Raw genomic sequence first — 25870 nt, 5'->3', positions numbered from 1 at the left:
ACTCATAACTCATAACTTCGAAGACTTTATCATTCCTTCGGAAATATTATCAAAAAGGTCAACCTTATTAAAAGCAAACACGCGAATTTTCTAAATTAAATCGTCTTTTTTACATATCAATTTTGAATATAACTGTTTAGAGGAAATAATCAGATTTTTTTCAGTCCCACAAATTTCGCCGATCCGCGGGATTGATGACCTCGTCGTTCCCGCAAACTTGCGGGATTTTGATTTTTATGCGGGATTGGATTCCCTAGTCGCAACTATCTTAACACAGTGGCGTTGCTTTTTCTCAATTCAACTCAATTCAATCCAACTTTCCTGAATGTTACGTGATGCAAGTCTATGCAAACTAGGAATTTGCGATTTGCAAACAGTACTGTTGTTGCTTTTTGGCATTCCTCGTCCTCAGCATAAAAAACAAGGTACTAAAGACAGATGCGTACTTATATACATATATTTTACATATTTATGTAAGCATACATAGGTACGTGTAAATGTGTTTCAATATAAAGTAAGTATGTATGTATGTACAGAGGCATCGTTGCAAGCAAGTGCGGATAATTTCCGACCATAGCAGAATTTCACGCCAACTAACCCTCGAATATACATACAAACTAATAATATGCATATGTGTGTAGTCTTAGCAACTCTTAGGCGCCTGCGACCGCAATCATTAGCTGCCAACATATGTATTGGATATGCACGTACATGTGCTTGTTTGAGCATACATATGTACGAACATGAGTTTTCAGTTTTACGCGATGGCGAATGCTTTTCGCCTTCTTTCTGTCTTTCCTCTGGTTCCACTTGGTCACCTCTCAGTGCTGCGTCAGTCACGTAGGTCGCATGCGTAACCAATGCAACGCTCGTTCGCTAACTTGTTCGACTTGTTACTAACTATGCATCTATGCAAATGAAGTTGAATATCGGTGGATAAAAATTAACGCTTGTAGCCTTGATACTAACTAACTATGTAACTAACTACCAACTGAAATAGCGGTTTCTCTGACAGCCACATTCGCCGCCATTCTCGGTTTCAATACGGGTGCTCACAAAATGCTCCTCTTTGGTGTGGTTCTCCTGTATGACTTGACTTGCTTGCTACCACCCCACAAGATGTCACGCTAACATGACGCTTCAAATTGAATATTTTCTAACATTGTTCTAAATATTTCTGTACTTTCATAAAATTTTTAAACTAAGTTTGTGTGCTTTAATAATATGTAGCTATATATGCATATGATTGTTGACAGTTTTTTGAAGACTAACACGTATGTATTAGAGGTTTACGCCGACAGGCTTTGCGGCGGCGGCGTGGTCAACTTGAAAAAGAATCGGCGGCGGCGGCGACGCCGGCGCGTCTGAAAACGCCGGCGCTACTGCCCATTAGGTAGATTCAAAAGAGACATAAAGCTACTAATCTTATCATGTCATCTCGTCAGCGTTAGGCATTGGCCATGCCAATTCGGATTGTAATTGTATTTAATTAATTCATTGAATTAGTTTTAAATTAAAATTACGTTACTTTCTACTTGAATTAAAATGTTGAGTGTCTGCTGCTGATGGATGGGCAAACAGAAGAAAGTCCGACGTATATAAATAAATACATCTCTATGTTCTCTACAAATCCGTATATGTATACTACTGAAATTTAAAGAAATAAAAAAATTTTAAATGTTAAGTTATTGGGGTGATTTATGTCGCTATCAAAATTTTTTTGCAATAATCTTATCATCCGTTATGTTAAATTACGGAGTTGTTACGATTCTTTGCGGGTCATATGTATATTGAAAACAAGGTTTGGTCAACTTCCACCAGAACGGGCCTTTCTGCCCACTTATAGGTAGCTAAAATAACCACTATTACTGAATGTAATGAAAAATAATAGTAATTTTTACGAAAAATGGGGACTTTAACCCTGTGTAGAAGACATTGCGATGCGCGGGAGCAAACGCCTCCTGGGATTTGACCACCACTTGGGAACAGGGCTTCCAACTATACTTAGCTATGAAGTTGAGGATAAAAAAGTGCCAAAATGTGCCAAATAGAAAAATATAACGTGTTACCTATGTTTTTTCTGAGTTACGCTTTTTTGGAAATGTTCAGTGGCCCAAATTATGCGAAATAACTCCTTTAAAAATTTAATCCTCTTTTCGTAAAATAGTGTAGTACGAGTAGTATTTAGTTCTTTCAAACGATGTATTTTAATGTGCATACATCATGAAAATTTTGTACAAAATTCCTTAGGCGCCGAACGCCGCCGCCGCCGCCGCCGCGCCGATATTTACGTAACTCGGCGGCGGCGCGTGAGAAATGACAAAAAACGGCGGCGGCGGCGGCGTGGCTCGGCGGCGTATACCTCTAGTATGTATATAAGTAAATACTTTTTTGGATTTCGAGCAAATTTATTTACAGGTAGTTTTTATGATAAAAAAATGATGCCCTCGACACTATTCCAGTCGGTCAAAAACTAATTTTGCTCAATTTTTGGATATGTTGCAGAAAGCGCAAAAAAAAACTCAAAAGTTATAAAACATCCAAAATATGGGGTGTCTCGGCGTAAGCCATTGTGCTTCATAGTTCGATAAATATTGGTTGCACCAAGTAATCAGTTGAATCGGTTAATTACCAAAGGGAATAAGTCAGCATTTTTTCGATATGAAAATTTTGCTGCTGTTCGGTTTCTTTTAAAGAGCTCCGTTGAGCTCCACCAAATTTGCCATATGGAAAAATGCCGACTTATTAACCGATTCAATTAGTACTTGTTTATTGAGAAAGAGTGAGATTTTTATTTGTTTAATTCAATTTTACATTTGCTTGTTAATAAACAAATTTAGAAAGTTGCTTAAAAACGGAGTTCCAGGTTTTTAAATATCTGCAAAAAATATATGTGATAAAGTGCATATGAGCAAATCTCACGAGTTGTGTTGTCACCCCCTTTGGGAAGTTTTCAATTATATATTCATATTATATATATTAGAGGCAATGGACGTTAGCATCAAATACAACATATCTGCCAAGTTTCAAGAATTTGCCAAGAAATTAAAATAATTGCCGCATGCACGATATCTGTCGCAGTTATTCTATAATTTTTGAAATTTTGCGATTTTTTTTTTAATTTTAAATGTTCTTCTTGCCAAAATAAACGAATGTAATGTAATAAAACTAGTATGTCACCAAATGAAAACAAAATACATTTAGTAAAATATGACTATGATTTGAGAAATTAAAATTTCATTTTTACAATTTTTATCGGCACATTTGTAATTCATTCTAAAATTGTTATGTACATGAAGAAAATAATTTATATGTGCATAAGGAATACTGTGAAAAAATCTTTTACGCCAAAATGTAATTAATTTTAACACTTTTCTAATATTTGCACGATATTTCGTCTAATTTTTTTTCATTGTTTGACGATTTTTTTTTTTTTTGTTGAGAATCAGCATAAATATAACAACAAAAAAAATTAAGTATTTTTTCGTTTAAGTTAACAATGTAACTGCAATTATTTTTGTTCGGATTAATCAGTTCTATGACTAATAAAGTTAATTACATTTTGATCAATCCATTGGCATTTAATCCTAATCACTTCGGTTAATCGAAAATTACTTAGATTAATAATTAAATCAGGCTTCGATTAATCAGCTTGTGCGATTAATTGTTTAATCGCAGATTCCCAAAATATATATCGCTTATTTACTTCAATAGTCTCATAACTCAAAAAAGAAAAACTCAAGATAAACGGCTCTATACTCCTATAGTAAAAATCAATACATATTTTGATCTAGTGAGATACTGGTAATCAGCACAGCCATGAAATGTTTGCACAATATAGAAGAATAGATAGCGGTAAGGTCTACAAATGTACCTAAAAAAATTTTTTGATTTTTTTGATTATAACAGTATTGAAGTAAATGAGCGATATGTGCATTCCTACATACACATGTGTTGAAAAGCAAATCCGTGCATACGGCAGTGCGTATACTTAACTTTTATTTTGGTCTTTTTTCCGCAGTTTCACCAAACAATTTTAATATATACTACATATCAATCAGACTGTTAAAATTTAAAATTACAAAGTTACCGAACAAAATTTAGTATGTTCCTTTGATCTTCGTACTAAAACTTGTGGAACTGTCAAACTACAATTTTACTCTCTCAAATGAGAGTAAAAGAAGAACAGATGCAGAAGTGCACGGGAACGCAAAAAGCACAATTTCCTGTAAAAACGTCAGTAGGTTTGTTCACCTGTCATTTGTACAACTCTGATTTGGCCGAAATATCGCTAACTTATTATTAAAATCTATACATATTCAAATATTTCGTGGATTACTTCCATTTTTTTTTTACAAATATAAGGTTCTTTGCTTACCCCGCTTTCTGTCTTTGGTTGCACGTGCAAATCAGCTGATCGTTTGACACTTTTCATGAACTTATCATGAAATCTTGTAACTCCTGACTAGGAACAGCTGCCCAGTTACTCACACAAAAGTGTTCCTACTTACAGGTTTTATGTCAATAGGAACGACTTCATGCAAGTTATGACTAAATCCTGTAAACCGGACTGCTATTGGAACAGACTAATGTGTAATTTTAAGTTTTAGCAGGCTGATAAATTTTAAATTGATTGGGGCAACTGGGCATTCGTTTTTTAGTTATACAAACTTCTGAGTTATAATGGAAAACAAATCGATTGTAATATTCTTTATCTGAGCGTAAATTCCTTCTCCAATAATAGACTTTCGTTCTGCTAGCAACCAGTCTTCCTACTCCTACCATAACTTTAACAATATTAACTACAAAAGACTTAATGAAAGTGTTAATTCAATCAACTAGGGATTTGTTCGCTACAGACAAATATTAACACACTATTTGAGACATGCGTGGCTCTAATTATAAAACCAAGCAGGCATGGTAGTCGTCCATGACTTAACAACTATATAAGATAATTAATTGATGATAGGAATAGTGATTATAAAACCTGGAAGAAATTGAAATCCGACGCAGCCCATAATGAGTACAAGTCTATAAGAAGAAGAGTTACGAAGGCCATAAAAACAAAAAAGATGAAATATTATGAGTACCAATTCGGAACTGCAGTAAGCTCAAAAGCAGACAAGGAAGCGTATTTCTGAAATTGGCATGGACAGTAAAATCTCTGTCTCACCTGAATCTGTAACTGTTGGTGAAGTAAATGCAAAGTTTGTTAATTTATCTCGTCCTTGTAGTAACATATGTTATTGTTGTTATAATGTTTGGCTTAGTAATTTCTTGAGTGCGTTTTCTTTTCAATGCGTAGATGAATGTGATGTGGTTGAGTCCAACGCCGTTGGTCTTTACGGAATCCATCCTAAAATTATTAAGTGTATACTGCCATTGATTCTAACTTACCTTACCTAAATACGCTTTCAAAACTACATTAACAACGTCCGTCTTTCCGAGCCAGGTCAGATCTTGTCGCCTAGGGAGGTCGCAAGCGGAATGCGTTGGTAGCTCTGCGGCTAGCTTCTTGCCTGTCATTGAAGGTGTGCCGCAAGGCTCAATACTTGGACCACTGTTGTTCGTCTTATATGTCAATGATCTACCAAAAAATCTACAACATTTTAAAGTTTATGTTTACGTGCAATAATATCTGGATTGCCCACTAAAGTCAATTAATGCCTGCATACATAATCTTAATGCTGTTCTGTGTCGAGTAAATGGCAGCGCCACTGATAATGGCTCACTATTGAATCCGAGTAAGTTCCAGTGCGTTATAATTTACAAAAAAACTTTAAGCTAGGCAATTCGGTAATAAATTTCGTCGATGCTGCCAAAAACCTGGCCGTGACTCTCGACAGAACATTGACATGGAAGAACCACATTTTTAAAGTAATAGGCAAAGTGTATGGAATGTTGCGCTCCTTACGGACTAGCCAGTTCTTTACACCAATTAAAATCAGACTATTATGAAACTCAATGCTCTAATACAACTACATAAAATATTGGTAAACCAAGATCCCTCTTACCTCTACGAACGATTTCAAGCAACTCGATCAGCGCGTTCTTCGCAATTGCTTTATACTCATGGTTGTTGTGTTTGTATTACAATAATAAAATAAATAAATAAATAAATAGACAATTTTGTTTTTAATATCATTCCCAATTTCTGCCACCGGGGCAGACAGTGTGTGACAGTCTAATATTACAAGGAAAGTTTTCATATATGTCATACATAGCATCCACTTTTTTATGCGTGCAAAAATCGCAAAATGTACTTCAAAAACACATTTAGGGAAATTAAACTCATCAAAGTAATATCTATACCGTAAGCACATTTATACACATGTGGGTTCATCATAAACGAAACAACAACAGGCTAAAGGTTAACGGTACAAAATGTCGTGATAACATTCTACGTATGAAGAAAAAAAAGTATGTATGTACATTAGGGTAGTCCAAAAATACATGACCAAAAATAAAGGCGGAATTTTTATGTTCTGACCCCGCTAGGATTGTTCTATACCGAACAATATATATACCCCTATTTTTTATTTTGAAATCAAAAAAAATTTTGTAGTCGCTCAAAGTGCTCAAAGTTTTCCATGTTTTTTATATGAGGAAAAACATCTTTTCGTAGCAACAGTATAGAATTCTTAAAAATAAATGTTTTTCGAACGGAAGACTCAGCTTCACTGCGGGAGACTTCGTATAATAATACCCAATTGTTTATTTAACACCAAAAAATGTAATGGGGCACCAATAAAAATTGTTAATATCATAAAATGATTAAATAAACAATTGGGTATCATTATTGGAGGTATCCTGCAGAGAACCAGAGTTTCTCGATAGAAAACTATTAATTTTCCAAGAATTCCATACTACTTCTACGAAAAGTTGTTTTTGTCATATAAAATACATGGAAAACTTTGATCGCTTGAGCGACCTCTAAATAGATATTGATTTCAAATATTTTTTGATTTCAAAAAAAGGGTATGTTTTTTCGATATATATAATCCTAGGGGAGAGAGCATTAAAATTCCAGCATTACTATTTTTGTACCATCCTAATGTACATACATACATATGTATGTGCGGTCCAATGTGTTTGCGTACCTACGCTTCCAACAGGCAGTAAATCATTTTAAATGCCACAAGTACTCACACTCTCATACACACGATGTACATACATACATACATACATAGGTGTGTACTTTAGCACGCTGATGTGGAAGCGCCGCAAGCAGTATGAGGAATAAACAGAGTAGACGACAAAAGGAAATTAGTGAGTATTTGTGTGTACCCCTAACTCCAGGTGATGACGATGATAAAAATCATTAATAATCATAAAAATTTACAATCATTAAATTTCTATTATGCAAATCTCATCGTTTTGATATTTTTGATTGATGATGAATGAGGAACACAACCATAACAATATCAACGCACAACGGTATGAAAAACAACGTACATACGTCAGTATGTGTGAGGAGTGCTTGTCACTTAGACTTGTGGAAATCGATATTAAGGTAAAGGCATTAAAAGAAAACTCACTAAATTCAATGAATAAAGAAATAAAAATTGTCGTTTACTTCACGACTTTCCTGTAATAAAAGATACTTAATACCTTAGGAGTATGACAGTATTAAAATACTCTTCTTAACTTCTTTAAGATATCTGCCATTTATTTTCCTTTAAACAAGCGTAAACTCTATTCAATTATACCCATGTTAAAATAAGTAAATAATTTCATAACCGAGCGCACCAGTGCAAAAGTGCCACCAAATCTGCTTGATTACTTCCCTTCCAGCAAAGGCACCTAGATGCCAGGGCGTATGAGTGGCAAATATGACCAATCTCAGCATAAACATGTAGTCTGGTCCAAATGGTCGTCGCGTCTACTCGTAAAATGTATTTACGAGCGAAAAATATAGTAATTCGAATTTAATAGAGTAAGAAGGTATTCTAGATCGACGAAATATCTCAATTTGAACTCGAGTCATAAATAAAAAAAAATAGGAAGAAAATTCGAGTTGGCTATTTTTAAACCACGCGCAACTCCTCTCGACTTAAGCTTTCCAACTATTTAGAGGGGTAATTGCAAAAGTTTTTTTTCGAAATCTAGTCTGCTCGACATATTTACAAAAAAATTGACAGTTAAATGTTTCATGGAAGTTAGAGAAATTTGTTTTCTCGGACATCTCATTTTCCTTTAAACTCAGTTAACTCATTTTTGTAATTTTCGTAGCCATTTTATGCGAGAAACTTTTGGAGTGAACGGTTCAGATAATGTCAACCTGGATCTCAAGTGGCGAAAATCTCTTACCAACAGTTATTTATTTGGTCTCGGTACACAGAGAAAAAAATAAACCATATCAGATTTTTTTTTCAAAATAAATAATGTTAATGGATTTTTATTAGCGATTTGTAAAATACGCTTTCTTAGACCACTAGGGTTGTCCAAAAAAATAAAATTTTTTATAAATGCTTTTCAAATATACTTCACATGAGCAAAGAACGTGAATCTATAAGAAGAGACAACATGTTATAATTGTAGCGAGTGTGAAAATAAGGAGCGTGCCTTCTCTTTTCATCCAATCAAAAAACGTATTTGGGCAAAAAGGGAGGCGCGCACCTGATGGTAGCACTCGCTACAATTATAACGTGTTGTCTCTTCTTATAAATTTACGTTCTTTGATATGAGGGGGTGTACGGCGAACTTTTTTTCCCAAAACGGTCTAAATAGCAAATTTGGAGCGACCCTGAAATATTGTTTGCTTCCAAAAAGAAAACAGGGGTATATTTTTTCAACATAGTACAATCCTGGGGGGTGAGAACATTAAAATTCGGACTTTACTTTGCTCGCATGTATTTTTGGACTAACCCAATAGGAGGAATGATCATACTTATACCTACATATGTTCTCTATGAAAGTGAGTTTCGGCAGTAAATTCATAAATTTTGACATATCGCTAGCTTAGAGTGAAAAGTTGCTAAGTCCACTTTTTATGAAAACTCATATTTTGATATAGGAGGCTAAAGAAATTGAATACGCATCGTTTCGAAAATTATAAAGGTATTTGTTTTATTTTTTTCCTCTTCATAAGCAATAAAAGGAAAATTTGCTAAGTCCAAAAGAAGCACCACAAATCCGATAAGGCCAAAATAATACGACATCTTTTAATAAATATCGAATCCTTCTGATTCTTATGGAGTTTTGCTTTGCTTTAAACGCGCAAAATGTTTGATTCAAAGTCTTGCGAAATAGTTAAAGAAAGTGGCTATAGGAAGATTTTTTCCTCTCCTGTAAAATTTTTAAAATGGGACTTAGCAACTTTTCTTTCTAAGCTAGCGATATTGTTTTCGTACTGCTCCCATACTTAACACACTTTCGTACGTATTTTTGCACCATGATGAATGTATTTTTTGTCCACATAAACATTTGTATTGACGACCTATATATGCATATATGTACCCGCATACTCTACTTTAAGGATATATATCTATCTGCATAAGTTTCAACTATACATATAAGGACACCTAAACACACCACAGATTTTGGAAAACAAAATAAAGAAAAACCAAATAACCGAAAATGCAAGTACGATAGTTTTGTAGTTGCAGCTGCGATGCTGCACTGCAAGTTTATCAGTTTACATTGACATTTACCTTCATTTTCGTGCACTAACATTTGTGCTGTATCAGCTTGGTGAGCGACAACAGGCGAAGAAAGAAATACAGCGTGGTCATGTGAGTATTATGGCTGGCATCGTAAATTCATAAAATCCTTCAACAGTAAAAGATTTACGATTGCACAGTGATCATAAATTCAAGTACGAAAAAAAACTTAAAGAAAATCAGACCAAAATATATATGTATATGTACATGTATACTATGTACACAAATATGTATGTTATATATAGGAATAGATAAGTATGAATGTGCATTATATAGCATTATAAGCACATAAAAACATACTAACGTAAATACGTCTCATGAGCAACATCAGCATGAGAAAAGCCGTGATAACAACAACAGCAGCTTACGACAAACCTTGGCTTACGACAGGCAACGCAATCTCGCAGCACTAAAAAAAAACATTGTCGGAAAACAACGTCAATATCGATGTTGCCACTGTTGCTATTGTAGCTGCTGTCAATGTGTGTGTCACGAAATGAAATATGCACTCAAAGCGCATCACTCAACAAGCATAAGTAAGTTGATATTGAAAGTTTAATACTGTTATAAAATACTTAAGCATCGGAGAGATATTCTCACTGAATAACGTTCATTTTATCGCTACTGTATTGTATATTAAGTTCAGTCGTTAAAAGCGTTTTTTTGTAATAGGCTTTCAATAATTAGAATAGTGGCTTTAAAGAGTTTGATAGCTAGTTATGTAATGGTTATTTCGTTTTTTTTTTTTAAACAAAAAAAATTCTGCTCTTGCACGGTGAAAACAGTGCTTGAAGTTACAATCAACCTTGTAAAAGGGAATGTTATTGGCATATTGTCGGTTTAGGCAACCAGCTAATTTTCAGGGTAACCATCTCCCCTAACAAAGCTTCGAAAGGCAGAGAATGTGCATTTTTTGCCTCACGGTAACACCATCAGTGCTGTACAAGTAGGGAAATCAAGAGCTTAAAAACATGACATTAGTAAAAAAGTAAATTATTAAGTAGTAAAGTATTGCAAAGTGTTTCTTCTTGAAACGAATACTCATTAACTCTAACAAAAAATATAAAAAAAAACTCCATAAATATGTATTGGTTTGGAGCAAATAGCCCAGGCAACTATTTACCTATCGATTCCACATCTGCAAAAACAATAAATATTTAAGGTCAAAGGTCACATTAATTTATTTTTTGAATTTTTCAACCAAACTGTAAGGTATATCATAAACAGTGGTTTGACTAGAATGTAGATTATTGTTGGAAATCTATTAATAGTGATAGAAAAAAATATTCGATACTATCGAAAGTTTTTTATATATCGATCGCCAACTGCCAAAAATAGGAAAGCGAAATTTTTTTCATTTTTTTTTTTGCTGCAGAAATTCATCTAGCTGCTCTAGGAAAATTTCCACATCAAAAATAAGATTTTGAAAAAATGTCGTTTACATCTTTTTGGCGGTTAGGGCTTGATATAACATTAATGTTCGGTTCCACCAATCATTCTTTATGTCTGATAAATTTTAAATTGATTCGAGGACCCAGGCACTATATTTTGTAAATGGACAAATTTGATTACACATTTTATGGCTAAGCAAAGGCATAAAGGATTTGGCTAGTGATATAGCACATCTCATTGCATTTAAATTTGTTCGTTTCTTTTTTTTACTATGTCGCATAACAACAACCTTGCAGATTATTTGTAAAAAAGGTTGAGGACATACAAATTCAGTAAAACAAAACGAGATCGTGTTTTTCGATAACACATCTTATAACACAACCCATTAGTAATATGTTTACAAACAAAGAAGTTCACAGTATACAAACATAAGTATATGCAGTTTTTTTTAATTCTTAAAAGATAGTTAATTTCCTTTTTATTAAAATATTGTGCACAAGGGTATATTAATTTTGTTCACATAACGGTTGTTTGTAACAGGCAAAACGAATCGAGATAGATATAGACAAATGTATACATAAATGTCTGTGCACACGATAACTCGAGTAATAATTGAGACATCTGAACGAAACTTGGTATGTGCACTTCTTTCGGGCGTAGGACGGATGGTATTGAAAATGGGCAAAATCGGACAATAACCACGCCTACCTCCCATATAACGGTAATTTTCCGAAATACGAAAACTGCGATATTTTAGTAACTACTAAAGATTATTCACTCAGAAATGATATTTTCAATCACCTTTAGAAGAAAAATTAGAATATTGTACATTTTTTGGAAAATGGGCGTAGCCACGCCCACTTATGGATACATGTGTATATCTTGGTAACCGCTGCACCAATTTCTTTCAAACTTGGCACAGTTGTTAGTCTTGCTACAGCATACCAAATGGCCGAAAATTTTTAAAATCGGACAATAACCACGCCTACCTCCCATATAACGGTAATTTGGAGAAATACGAATTCTTCGATAAATCAACAAATATTAAAGCTAATTTACTCAAAATTTATGCTTGCAACAATTCTTTACCAAGAAATACGTTTATGGCAAAATTTTGGAAAATGTGCATTGCACCGCCCACTTATGATCACATTCATGTATCTCGGTAACCGTTCTACCAATTTGTACCAAACTCGGTCTGATTATTGTGCTTGCCGCATAGAAGCAAAACGTTGAAAATTATTGGAATCAGATTCAAATTACGACCACTTTTCATATAACGGCAAATTTCAGAAATACTTGAAACTTCAATATTTCGATATTTAAGGACGCTAATTTACTCAAAACTGATACACACCGGCTTACCATGTAGCGGTACCTGCGCCGGGTATTTAATGTTCGGCTCCGCCCGAACTTAGACTTTCTTACTTGTTTAACTTAAAAACTGTAAAAATTATTTTAAATTCAAAAGAGCGTATTTTATTGAATTTTAAAGTAAAAATTGTGTACTATATACAACTATCGATACCATAGATAGCCCCTTCGATGGTTCTCCGTCATTAGTGCAAAAAAATAAGTAAACATTTTTCTTTTTGATTTTTTTTTTATTGTAGCATTTTTAAACATTTTAATTTTTACATAAAAACATTGTCTATAATATCAACTTTAAGTACCCAAATAGGCGTAATGGGCTACTGATGCGTATGGACTCTAGATAGTCTAACGATCGAGCGATATGATAAATAGACATTGAAATTTTATGAAATTGTATATTTTTGAATATTTGTAAAAAACAAAAAAAAAACAAATTAATAAATGATATTAACTCTAATAAAGGTCTGAAATCATGAAAATCCCTTCCAGGAAATGACAGAATTGAACTTTGTTGCAAGTTCACATGGGAAATCTGCTTAAGACGTGATTTGAGGAAATTTTAAGAGACTAGCAGTTAGAGCAAGTCTTCAACTCCTGATGTTACAACAACTTCGTAAACCTGAAGCCCTCATCCAATGGGCCGCCGCTCTCTGCCGAGATCTAAATGCCCAGTCATTTACTCGACACTCGTTACGCTTAAAATTGTGTCGCAATAAAGTGAAGCGACTTTAACTATTATCACATTCCTTCCTGTTGACTTCATTTAAAACTTAAGAAATATCTTTAAATTTCATTAGCCCATATAAATATGTATATTCTTGCAGCACAGACTCGGAGATCTTTAAATATATGTACTACATTTCCTCGCGGCGACTCTTATTATTCTTGTTGGCTTATGTGACACATGCTGCTGTTCGGACATCATTCCAGCTCAAAACAGCAGCTCCTGCTGTTTCTGCCACAAAGTGTCCAACTAACAACCACTTAGTCTTAGAAGCTACAAACCTATTTCTCACAGCTTTCATTAGTTGTCACCGCAGTTGGAGGTGTTAGAAGCTCGGTTCATGTGGGTCGAGAGCATGGCAAAACCAAAAACAAAACGAAGACAACAAATGCCAAGTAAAAGTGTGTTTCTTTGGGTATTAAAATCCAGTCATGCTAGCCGCACTTTGAAAATATTACTGAGCAAAAGCTGAAGTTGATATTTATGTACATAAATATTTCCACTACGGGATAATATTTATTTTTTCTTGGGGACCTGTCTGTTGCAGTTGCGTAGTGATCATTTGTCAGTGAGAGAGTAGGAGGCAGCAGGAAAAAATCAAGTGCTTCAAAATGTTATATAATAAGTAGAAGAAAGTAAAACAAACACTTATGAATGCATACAAAAAAGTTTAATATTTGAACAATACGCACACACACTCGCTTGCGTGTGTGAAAATTGTCATTAACACAAGTGAAAGTGAGTGCGTGCAGGCGTTTGTGGGTGATCTGTCACAGGCTCTGTCTATGAGTACAGAGTATATATGTACATACATTCGTATAGAGGTGTACGTGGCTTTGTGTGGTGATACCCTGCAGTAAATCTGACTAGCTCAGAATTAGCGTAGAACTAGACCATTTTGCCCGACAGTACTAGTTCTAGCTCAACCCCCAAGCAATGCTTTCAACTGTCCAGTTTTACACGGCGATGTCATTGGCGGTGGCAATTGTCGCCCAGCGCAACCAGGTTTTAACCGGTTCTGTTTTGGACAGTTTTTTTTATAAGAAAGTGTTTTTATGATTCGATTTTCGGATATTTTTTTCGTTTTTTCTTTTCTGTTACAGATTCCCTTTTTGTTACATATTTTATTAAAAAAAATAAATATTATAAGCTGCACGCAACAATTTAAATTCATTAAATTATAAAACTCACAACTGCCTCCAGCACGATTTGAACGCGCGACCAACGATGGTTGAGTCGGAGTTCTTCTCGATGAGCTACTTTCGTATTGCCAAAGTAATGAGCATTTGCACATTTACACCGCAAGTTTCAACTGTCCCGCACTGCGTTCATTTTGTATGTAGTTCGGAACTAGCGCTTTGTCAGACTGTCTCTTCTAATTTTACTGCATGGTATGAATTGCGAGAGTTTTTGATAAAAGGAAGAGATTTCTTGTTTGCTTCTGTGGCTACACAAAGCATACATATTTATTGCTGCTGTATGGCAAGTGGCAAAGTGTGCGCGGGTCATGGTGAATTAGATGACTGGTGCCATCCCAGCCAGCAAAGAAACGTAAATTTTGCCTACAGTGCAGTTTAGTTCAATTTTCCTTACCCGAAAACGAATAGAAAAACTCCTACAGTTATCATCAATTTTCGTATCCGGAAAACGTTCGAAACATTCGAAAAAGATGATATAATGTAAAAGCAATAGTTGTATTTTATTTGCTCAAGCTAAAAATTTGAAAGCATGCATGCGTAGTTGGCAGTGGCAGAGGAGTGTGCCTCGTTAACTTCCAGAAGATGCCAAATTCCGTCAGGCGCTTCCTAATTTTATTTTATTTCTTTTGAACCATGAAAAAGTATCTGTGAAGTGCAGAAGAAAAGGGTATTGAACGAAAAATTCAATCAGACAAATTTCAGAAAAAACAGCCGAAAACGTATGCGTTTCACATACTGCTCTTTGTACATAGGTTTCTGCCGCACACTTTAGTGGGAAAAAGTATCCGAAAATGGAATCAGTAAACGGACAAAAATCCACACTTCATTCACTTTTTTGTCCTTTTTCGGATCAGTTTTCGGATTTTTTGCTGGCTGGGATTTTTCTTAGCTATACACACGCATACACACATACTTCTTATGCTCATTTAATTCAACATAGCGAAAGCGTTCACCATTTTTGCGGCTGCTGCTCTTATTTCTTACTTTTGCTACCTTCTTTCATATCCTTCCTCTTCTCTCAGCCTCCTGCTTGTACCTACTGATTCTGCCAAGAACGTTTCTTTTTTGGGTGTACCAAATGCCGAAGATTAATGATTATTAGCTTGTATCCCTATTGTATCAATGTGTATATATTATGAAATCTCGACGTGCGCCATGTCGTCGCCGACCAACGTCTTCCAAGCGCGCATGTGGATTTATACAATAAATAAACGCATAGATAGTACCATATATCTAAATATATATACATATAGGTATATGTACATACATATGTTCAAGAAAAGAAATATGCACGCATGTTTGAGTTCTTTGAATTCAGTTATTTGTCCTAATGCTTAGATCCATGCGCGCACACATTTACGTCTCATACAAAATATGTACTTGTAGTTCGTGGTAAAATATGTTGAAGTTAAAGCTAACTTACTATAATTCCCGGATAATTTTTCGCTTCGTCATCTTCTTTAGCTTATAAACGAACTTTGATTTAAGTATTATGATTTTCGCATGAAACGTGCAACACCAAAAAATTAATAAGGGTATTCAGATACAGATATACTCGTTAAGGTCTTAATTTGGTATTCCGTTACTCCAGCCATTGTTTTGTTTTTCTAAATTACCGAATATATCATTACAAATTTAACGAGGTGGCAAGTCCGATAATGTGTTAACACACGCGGTTAAAATGTCAGCTGTCAGCCTTTCTGTCACTTATTTGCTGGTATTTTCTCGCGCGAAAAGTGCATACATGTGGGATTAGTTTACGGACAGTACTTATGATGCTAGGACTAATTGGCCATTAAGAGTTAGTAACATAGAAATGCAGCCCTACATAACGAATAAAGGAATAGAACTGGTCTAATGATTTGACGAAAGGGACATCGCGTTAGAAGACGGACAAGACAAACAAGCATTCGCGTACTTACGATCGAACGCGTCGGACCACTTAGACGGGCTTCAACCCTATTAAGTTGCAATTCATAAGTAAAAATGTAAACGGTTAATGTGAATAAAGTTTATTATTATACTTAAACATTAAAAATGACTATAATTCTGAAGAGCCATCCTACATACATTTTATCAAATGTTCAATAAACCTTCCTGTCGTGGAATAAGAAATGTTTATAAATAAAAGAACTTCAAGTCAGCTGATTCGAAAGTAATTTTAACCAGAAATGAATAAGGGGCGTTCGAAGTTGAAAGTGTTACTGAGTTACCAGATAACAAATTAATACATTAACGAGGATAGTCTGAATACCCTTATTAAATAATGAAAAGCTCTTTTTAAAAAGAAAGCAAAATCTTCTGCGAACACAAAGGAATTGAAGCTCAGCAGGAATACCAAGAAACTTAACAGCAGCATTAAAAAAGCTTTATCGCATTGCGAGAGATTTTAAGGTATGTTCTGAGCAGATTTATTTTAAAATTAGGTCAAGACTACATATAGCAAAACTGAAATTGAAACAAAGAAGTTTGCTCGTGACACAGCCATACCTAAATTAGCACCTTGAGCGTCTCGCGTGTATGCTTTTCTCTCTCCTGCGGTTCAAATTTATATACGCCAGAAGAAGACGAAATGCAAAACGCAATTCTGACAACGCTTAAGGTTTTGCGTAGGTCATACTACACAGCCGTATTAGTTTCGCGGCGGAAAGGCAAGTCATGCTCGTGCTTTTGAAAGCTACTAGATGGTGAGTGTCGATACTTTTCCCGCGGGTCTTTTCCAAGATTTGGTGCATTGTGAATACCTGGTTTTTGGTAGATTTAGAAGGCCTAAAGCCATACTGCAGATGCAGTGCGAATTTTTAGTTCCCACGCAGATGTTATTGTTATTTTTGAGACCTGGCTTAATGCTGATTTCTATGATAGTGAATTCTTTGACTCAAAGATCTACAATGTATATCGGAAGGACAGAGACTCTTTCAAAACTGGATATGTAAGAAGCGGTGGAGTTTCGCAGTTCACCGAAAGCTACACACTTACTCGGTTTCGCTTGAGGATAGTAATACTCTCGTCGACCAACTTTGCATGTGAGTACAAGAACCCTCATCACATGGCTCGCTGCATTTCATTGTATCATACACTGAGGGGAAATAATGCATAGTAAAAATTAATACTTTATATTTGATTATCGTTTAAAAATGTCATACAAAATTTATTACGCACGTATTTAACTGTTCACATCTGAGTATATATATGAGTGTACATACTCACCCCAAGCATGCAGAGTGCCGCTCTGAGAGCGGTGACAACACTCACATACATACATAGTACAAGTGGTTTTGATGGATATTCAACATTTGAAAGCAAATTTATATGCCTGGGTGTAATAGCTAAGTGCGCAAAGATGCATGCCACAATTTGTTGATATCCAGAGGTGGTCAGGGTTCGAATTCCACTGCAGGCAACATGCAACATGCAAGTTAAATATTTTTTTTTTAGTTTTTGTCTTGATTATTCACTTGACGGATGCTTTCTCAGTACGAACGCGGTCATTTTAGTATTGTAGTAGTATGTATTATAGTAGTATTTTAGTATTGAATTGAATATTTACCAATATACAGTACTTTCGTTGAAGTTTATAGTAAGATCAATAACGTTTCTATTTGATTTTAATATTTTTTCCCCTCAGTGTAGTTACATCCCGAGCTAATAAAAGGGAGGTAAAAAAATAGAGTTGAGCGCGTTCAGAAGGATTTTCTTAAATGTGCTTTACGTTATTTGAATTTTCCTGCTCCTAAAATTCTCGCTTAATAATAATAATAATAGACTGGCGCTTACACATATGTTTATGTTTGACCGAGCTTCTCCTCCGATTTGTGGCATGCGCCTTGATGTTGTCAAGCAAAACGGATTTACGCCGACTCCGAACGGCAATTGTATTTTTATGAGAAACTGTTTTTGTATGGCTCCTGCCGAGGGGCTGTTAAGAAAAAACCTTTTTTCCAAATTTTTTTGCGATGTTGCTTTGACCAGGGCTTGAAGCCAACCCATTGACGATTGTTGTCTTTTTGTCATGTTTTGCATGGTGGGTTTGCTTTTTGATTAAATATTCAACATTATGAGTAAAATGTACATACATACATACATATAATCATGTTCTCAAAGTATTCTTTACTCATAAAGAAATAAAATTCCCTTGATATTTTGAAACAACGTCTTTTGTCAAAAAATAAAATGAAATATTCTTTTCGTACAGACATTCTAGAAAGACGAAAAGCATTTTCGAAACAAACTCTTCTTATACGCAAAATTTTTATTTTTTTTTTTAGCATAATTGTAAAATCTTGATTACATGAGTAATTGATTAACCGAACAACTGACTTAGTTGCTGAACTTACTCGAATAATCGCACAGTTCTAATATACATTATTATTTTCGAAGGCTGTCGTTTATCTTTTGATGGATTGGTGCGTGACTTATAAATTTTAAATTTTAGAAATCTATGTCGCACTGCATGTGTATGTCTTCCACCACAGCCGTCTTAAATAATCGCGTTATAATCGACCTCTGTGATGCCCACTGATATTTTCCGCTTCCTCAAGCATATCCATATGTGAATTTACACACCCATTTGAATAGCATGCTGATGCTCCATATCCGCCCATATTCAATTTATCGCCATCCACCTACGCTGCATTGGTATAGGCTCTACCTTGATATAAATTATATATGTGTGTGCTTATGTCATACCATATTTGTTATTGTACATACTAATATTGCGCGGAAGTCATATATAACATAAGGATGTGTTGTACAAAATATATGCATATATATACATACATACTTACCTTGATAAATTCGTAGTAAATATATCAACTGCTATGTTTGCAGTTCGTGGGCTCCTCTGCAAATACATATATTAACTTACGTACGCATACACTAACACAAGTCAATAAATATTTTCAAGATAATTTATATGCAAAACAAGCTTTGACTTCTTTATGCCATTGCCAAAATATTCCGCATATATTTTTTGCTTGTTGTTTGTTTTTTTTTGGGAAGGACTTCACTAATTTTTTGCCAAACTGCCAGCCCGCATTAGTTGGAACTGTCGCTTATTTACTTGGCAACATGGCTTTTGGTTGAACTTTTTTTGAGTTGTGGCCTGTGGTTGTGGTTTGGTTCAGCGGGAACGTTTGCAAGTGACAGACTTTGTCAGAGTGACTTTCCTTTCTTGAATGTACGTACATACATATGTGTATGTATACATATATGCGTGTGTATTTACTTATGTACATACATATGTGTCTATTCGTGTATTGTGAAATTGATTTTTTCGCACACTTCCTCTGACACATTAACGTAACCTTATACTTATTCAGGTAGTCTTACATACGAAATTACAATGTGTAGACTCTTGATGTATGCCGTGCTGTTTTCCTTTTCCGCAAAATTTATGAGCCTGTTTAAATTGAACTGATTGTTCGGCATTTTATAAATAAAAAATGTTACAATAAATAAATACGAAAATAAAGCCATTGGAACTAACTGCATATAATGTTGGGTAAATGATAAGAACATACAACCAAATACTTAAAGCAGGAATATACACTGGGGTGGTCCAAAAATGCATGAGAATATGTAAAGTCTGAATTTTTGTTATTCTATTCCGAAAAAAAATACCCAAATTTTTTATTTTAAAATAAAACAAGTAAAGAAGTATAAGTTCGGGCGAAACCGAATTTTATATACCCGGCGCAGGTATCAACTCTCGTCGTTCCAACTTTCCTTAAACTACCTAAAAGTCTATAACAGTCTTATTTATTGTTGTAAGTGTTAATTTGGAGTAAATGAACGCCCCCCAGTTATTGAAATATCGAAGTTTTCGTATATCCGTAAATTACCGTTAAACGGGAATCCGGTGCAATTTTAGTCCGATTTGAATAATTTTCACCGAATTGCTTTTTCGTACCAAGGTTATGAAATGCTCCGAGTTTGGTAGAAATTGGTAAATCGGGTACCGGGATACACATCATTGGTCATAAGTGGACGGAGCTACACCAAAAATCCAAAAATTTATAATAATCTAATTGTTTGCTCAGAAGTCATTGTAATAATCGAGGGGAGGTGGGCGTAGATATTGCCCGATTTCATATATTTAAAAAAAATTTCTTAGCTGGATTATAATCAACACTCGTACCGAATTTGGATTGGTGAAGCGGCTACTAAGATACAGTATTTCATCACAAGCGGCCGGGGTCACGCCGCTTTTCCAAAAAACTTCAATCTTCATTCTGATCATATATAAGTTTATAGGTCCGCCAAAAACCCACAAAACCCCAGAAAAATGCAATGGGAGGACCAATACAAACCCGTTAATATTAAAAGATGGTTTAATAAACAATTGGGTATTATTATTGAAAACCTCCTGAAGAGAACCAGAGTTTTCCGATCGAAAAACATTGATGTTCAAAAATTCCACACCATTTCTGGAAAAATTGTTTTTTCCTCATATTAAATATGTACATGGAAAACTTTGAGAGCTTTCAGCGACCTGTAAATATCTTTTGATTGCAAAATAATAAACGGGGGTATATTTTTTGACATAGAACGATCCTGAGTGAGTGGTGGTAGCATTAAAATTTCGATTTTACATTTTTTGGACTACCCCAATATACGCACATACATACATACAGAATGTATGTACATATATATATTTTTTTAATAAAAAAAAGAACTTTTCATATTAATTTACTGGGCCTGTTTCTGGTATTAAGTGAGAAGGTCTTTTGATCTTTTGTATTAAACGCGAACAAATATACATAAACATTAATATATTTAAATTACATGCTGAGAAAGAGAGTAAGCTAAATATATTTCTCTGAGTACTAGATGTGGTAAGTAAATACTTATAACTAAAGCATGTGTTGCGAGAAACATACATATTCGATGAAACTAAATCCTTTTTTCAGTGCAGTAGCTCTCGGTAGCTCATGACTTTCCATAGTCTACGGGCGCTTTTTAAATAATTTCTAGTAAAAAAAAGTCAAAACAATTCTCTATGAATCACTGAGTTTCCAACCTTTTACATTGGCGATCAATGATTTCTTAGTGGGTTTTAGTTTATTGAAGAAGGCAAAGCGATGTACTTCTCAGAGAGATTTTTCATGTCCGTTTAAATATATAGGCAGCTGTGATCAATGAGAGGGAGCAGGTTTGTGTTAGCCGAGACTTGTTCTGCAACTATAGCAGTAAATTTTTCAATGACTTTGAGTCATTAAAAGTGAATGTGTAAATATTTTTAAGACAGCCGATTAGCCGATGTGAATACAATATCATTCAGCTACTATAGGTACTCGGACACAAAGGAATATAGGGTAATTTGGAAATGGATGGCCTGGCAAGTACAGCGGCGGCCTCCTCTCCAACAGGCTGCATGCATTTAGCCCGAAATTACCTCCAGGAAAATTGAAAGGCTCAATTTCTGTATTCCACGAAATGGTGCTATTACTGAGTACATTTTTGAAGCAACTAAGTCCGACTGGTTACGCATGCATGCAAAGCTAGAATTCCTTCGCTGATTGGCTATTGCTGCTGCTTCTACAGCTGACCTAAAACGTTACAAACTTCTAATTTAACTCATTGGACACTGTAGGCTAAGAAGACATCTGCACAAGATGGGAACCTGGTCAAATAAGTTTGGTCGTCAAATAAGTTTGGTCGTTCTCGCGATTTAGCTAAGGAAATACCATGGTTCCTGACCTTTGAGTGTGATGTTGTATCGCGCCGACCATTGAATAAAATATGCTCAATGTGACCAAAGAAGGAGCACATATGTATGTACATGTCTTACCTCCAGAAGCTCCCACATAAATAAGAAATTGAGTATTGAAACAGTTCGCACTATCTGAAACTAAAGAGTTTTTGATTACAGCTGTAAAATGTGCGACTATACATACACACATACTATGTTCATTCCTTATCTTTTCGGACTAAAATCTGAAACGTGTCAAAATGCAAGAGCGTAAGCAAACTGCGCTCACTACAAGGGAATAACAGGTAAAAGTAAAGGAACCAAATTTTTAGTCCAAAGAATGGCAACAACAAATCTGACGTCAAATAAGAATAGAAATACTATACTATACTTACTATATCAAGTATTTTTTGCCTCCTTCTATTTTCAGTTCAATTTTATTACTGTTTAGATTATTCTCACTTTTTGTGTATTCTCTAAATTCCGATAATTTAAATTCTGTTGAGTTTGAAACTTTTCAAGATTTTGCCAGCAAAAACTCTTTTGACTTAATTTGACTACTTCGGACTGAAGAGAGAGTCACTCTCACTGAGTGTTGCTCTCCCATTTTTGCTGTAATTTTCGAGCTAAGGAACGCTGTTTAGACTAAATCTGAGTACTTCATACTTTTTCTGACAATTTCTGGGAGATATTCTTCGCTACTATATGTAGACAATCGAGCACAAATGTTTAAGCAGCGAATGACCTCATTTCAAATAATAACTGTCATTAATGTTATTTCTTTCGTTTCACGGTCCAGTAAGTGATGTTATGCAGGATAACGTTTGTCAGGACTTCTACTTAGTACATACATACATATATATACTAGGGTGTTCAGAAAAAAATTTTTTCGTCGGAACCATGCTCAAAAGTTTCAAAAACAAGTATCAGAAAATATGAGCCCTTAATATTAATATTAAGCATGTCCGCATCGCACTTTTCTATTTCCCATAAGAATAACACGGGAAAAATTGTTTTTTTTTTTATTTCTGTTTTATATATATGTATGTTATTATTTTCCATCTCAAATAAAATTCTTTTCCATATTAAATAAAACCAGTTTTATTCAAACTTTCATATTACAGCCAACATTTTCATATTTAACGTTGCCTGAAGGCAAAAATTACACTGGTTTACAGCAAAAATGTTCACCAGATGCCACTATCCAATTCCCATGTAGAATTCCTCGGTGATTCCGAAAATCGCGATAATTTTTTTTTCTATGGATAACTTTTTGAGATTTTTGCAATTTACCCTTATTTAGCTTTAAAGAAATAGTGATTTCACTTAATAATGTACATATATCTTACGAACCAATTGAACATTCGTAATACGAGGTACGGGAAATGAAAGCAAATAAAATTCTCCATAAACCGTATAGCCCTGATAATTTCTGGGAAATTAATTAATCATTTCTGCTGCCTGTTGTTTTCGATGCAAACACTCTACCTACTCAGGTGTACGTGGCGTATGAGTAACACTCTTTTCTGGGGGCACCGAAATTGCGCATAAGGAAATTGTGCATTTAGACATTATTTCGGTTTTTTGTCGAAACTGTGCATGTATGCACCCCCTCGTTTTTGTCATATGCATTATTTGGGTTTTCAAACGAAAGTGTGCAAATGCATTATTTCGTATGCACAGTTTCCTTATGCACAATTTCAGGGTGCCTTTTTTCTCCCTATATTTCATAGAAAAAATCCTTGCGCACTTTCATATGACCAATCATTATTTTCTTATTTATCTGTCGATTTTCTTCATTAATAGCTTCGTTTTTTTTTTTCTAAAGGAACAGGCTTTAACACAAGTGCAAAATATTTACACAGAGACTGTAATTTTTTTACCTTTTTCCTTTGATAAAATTTTAATTTTTTGCTCTTTTCCAACAAAAAAACCAAAAATCTGGAATGATTAATTAATTTCTGAGAAACTATCATGGCTATCGAAAAGTGATGTATTCACGATTTATATTTATATTATATTTCATTTACTATACCTCGCATTGCGATCATTTAATTGGTTCGTACGACATATTTGATTAAGTGCATCCACACTCAAATATATCGAAAACGTATACACAAAAAAATATATTAACTAGATTTTCGGAATCAGCGAGCGGTTCTACATTCGAATTGGATTGTGGCATGTGGAGAACAAATTCAAAATTAAAATTTGTGATCTAGTGTTATTAAGCTGCCGAAGAAAATCTGTGCCTGTTAAACTGCCGATTCCTTTTGTATATGATATGAGTAACGAAATAAGGCTAAAAAAAATTTAGGCTAAAGATTGGCCTCAGCCTGAAGAAATTTTTTTCCTAAATATTGTACCTGATAGAACCCATATATTTTTACTATAAACATACTCTCTATATGCAGTTACACGTACTGGCATATACATTAGTGCGGGTCGAAATTTTTGTTTCCATTTAATCTTATTGTAATAGTGAAAATATATCGTTTTACGAGGTCAATTGCAAGCTTTAAAAATATATATATAGCAAAGCGCACAGGTGGTAGCGCGCTGGCCCCCAGATAAAAGAACGCAATAAAAGCATTGATATTTCCAAGGTATTTTTAACGCGCTGGTTCCGAATATACCCGCTGGTTTGTCAAATTGGCTCGCGTTTGCGAATTGAGGAACATTTTCGGTAGCTCTAATTCGCAATGCTGTCTAAATGTCTCAAATATTATATAGACGCGCAAATTACTAACAGTTTGAAATAATTCTTGGGCCATTTTCACGTTTATTATGAAAGAGACACTGAAAGTTTTTTATACAAGAAAAAGTTATGTTATGCTAAAAATATGCTTTATAATAATCTTTTGTGTCCCATTAATATTTTCCTAGTCCTAAGAGAACATAACACTACTATTAGAAAACAACCAAATTACTTTTATTTTCCTACAAACAAAACCGACCCAGCCTAATATACAAGTAGCTACTACTTCAAACTTTCTACATATGACTGTTTATGCATACACCTGATAACTACAGCGCTACATAAATGTCTTTTTTGATTTATTTATTAGCGAAAACCAACCGGAAAGCATTTATAATTTTTGCTTATATGTACATACCATTGCATGTATGTATGCATGTATGGATGTACATAGTAAATATGTATATATCTATATAGTTTGGTATGTTTAAACCCATGGTTGTGTTAAACACAATTATGTACAAGCAACCAAAAGCATAGTCATGTTGGCAAAATGTTTGAGCATTTATTCTCAAGCTAAAATCTCTTACTTTGCTTCCACAAGCATTTATTTCAATACGCGTGCAACTATCACAAATATAGGTTTATAGATTGCATACATCTACACATAGAGAATTGTATTAGTTTTTTTTTCGACATACAAAAAAAAATGATCCTTACAATACAAAATATATGGATTTGTATAATTTCCATAATGCATGAAACGTGAGAGCTCTCGCAAGGTACTCAAACAATCAGCACGTTTTTTTCCCCCTCTAGCTTGGGCGATTCCACACTCGCCCATTTCATTCACACACTCAGCCTTGTGGGATACAATTGGCAAAACTGTTCATTCGAAAAAATAGCTGATAGTACGTACATACATACATTCATATGTACCTTAATACGAGCGAATACCCTATGTAAATCTAGCACACTTACATAGGCACACCGTGCTGAGGCATTGCAAGGCAAAAGTGTGCCAAGGAATTGGCAGTTAGTTCGAAATGCAAATCTTAAAATTTATGGGTTATAATGGCAGCCGCTAGAGTAGAAACCAACGAATGCATAGGAATATCGCAAAATTTA

General features: G+C 34.6%; 1 long non-coding RNA gene across 1 annotated transcript in view; it reads right to left on the bottom strand.

Moving 5' to 3' along the window:
* Positions 1-25870, bottom strand: part of LOC118746180 — a 192763-nt gene that overhangs the window by 148326 nt on the left and 18567 nt on the right. The window lies entirely within an intron of this gene.

The sequence above is a fragment of the Rhagoletis pomonella genome, unplaced genomic scaffold (assembly GCF_013731165.1).
Source record: "Rhagoletis pomonella isolate Grant_MI unplaced genomic scaffold, Rhpom_1.0 Rhpom_scaffold_00010, whole genome shotgun sequence".
Lineage (NCBI taxonomy): Eukaryota > Metazoa > Arthropoda > Insecta > Diptera > Tephritidae > Rhagoletis > Rhagoletis pomonella.
Note: the sequence above shows the minus strand (reverse complement) of the source record. Positions and strands in the feature narration are given on the sequence as shown.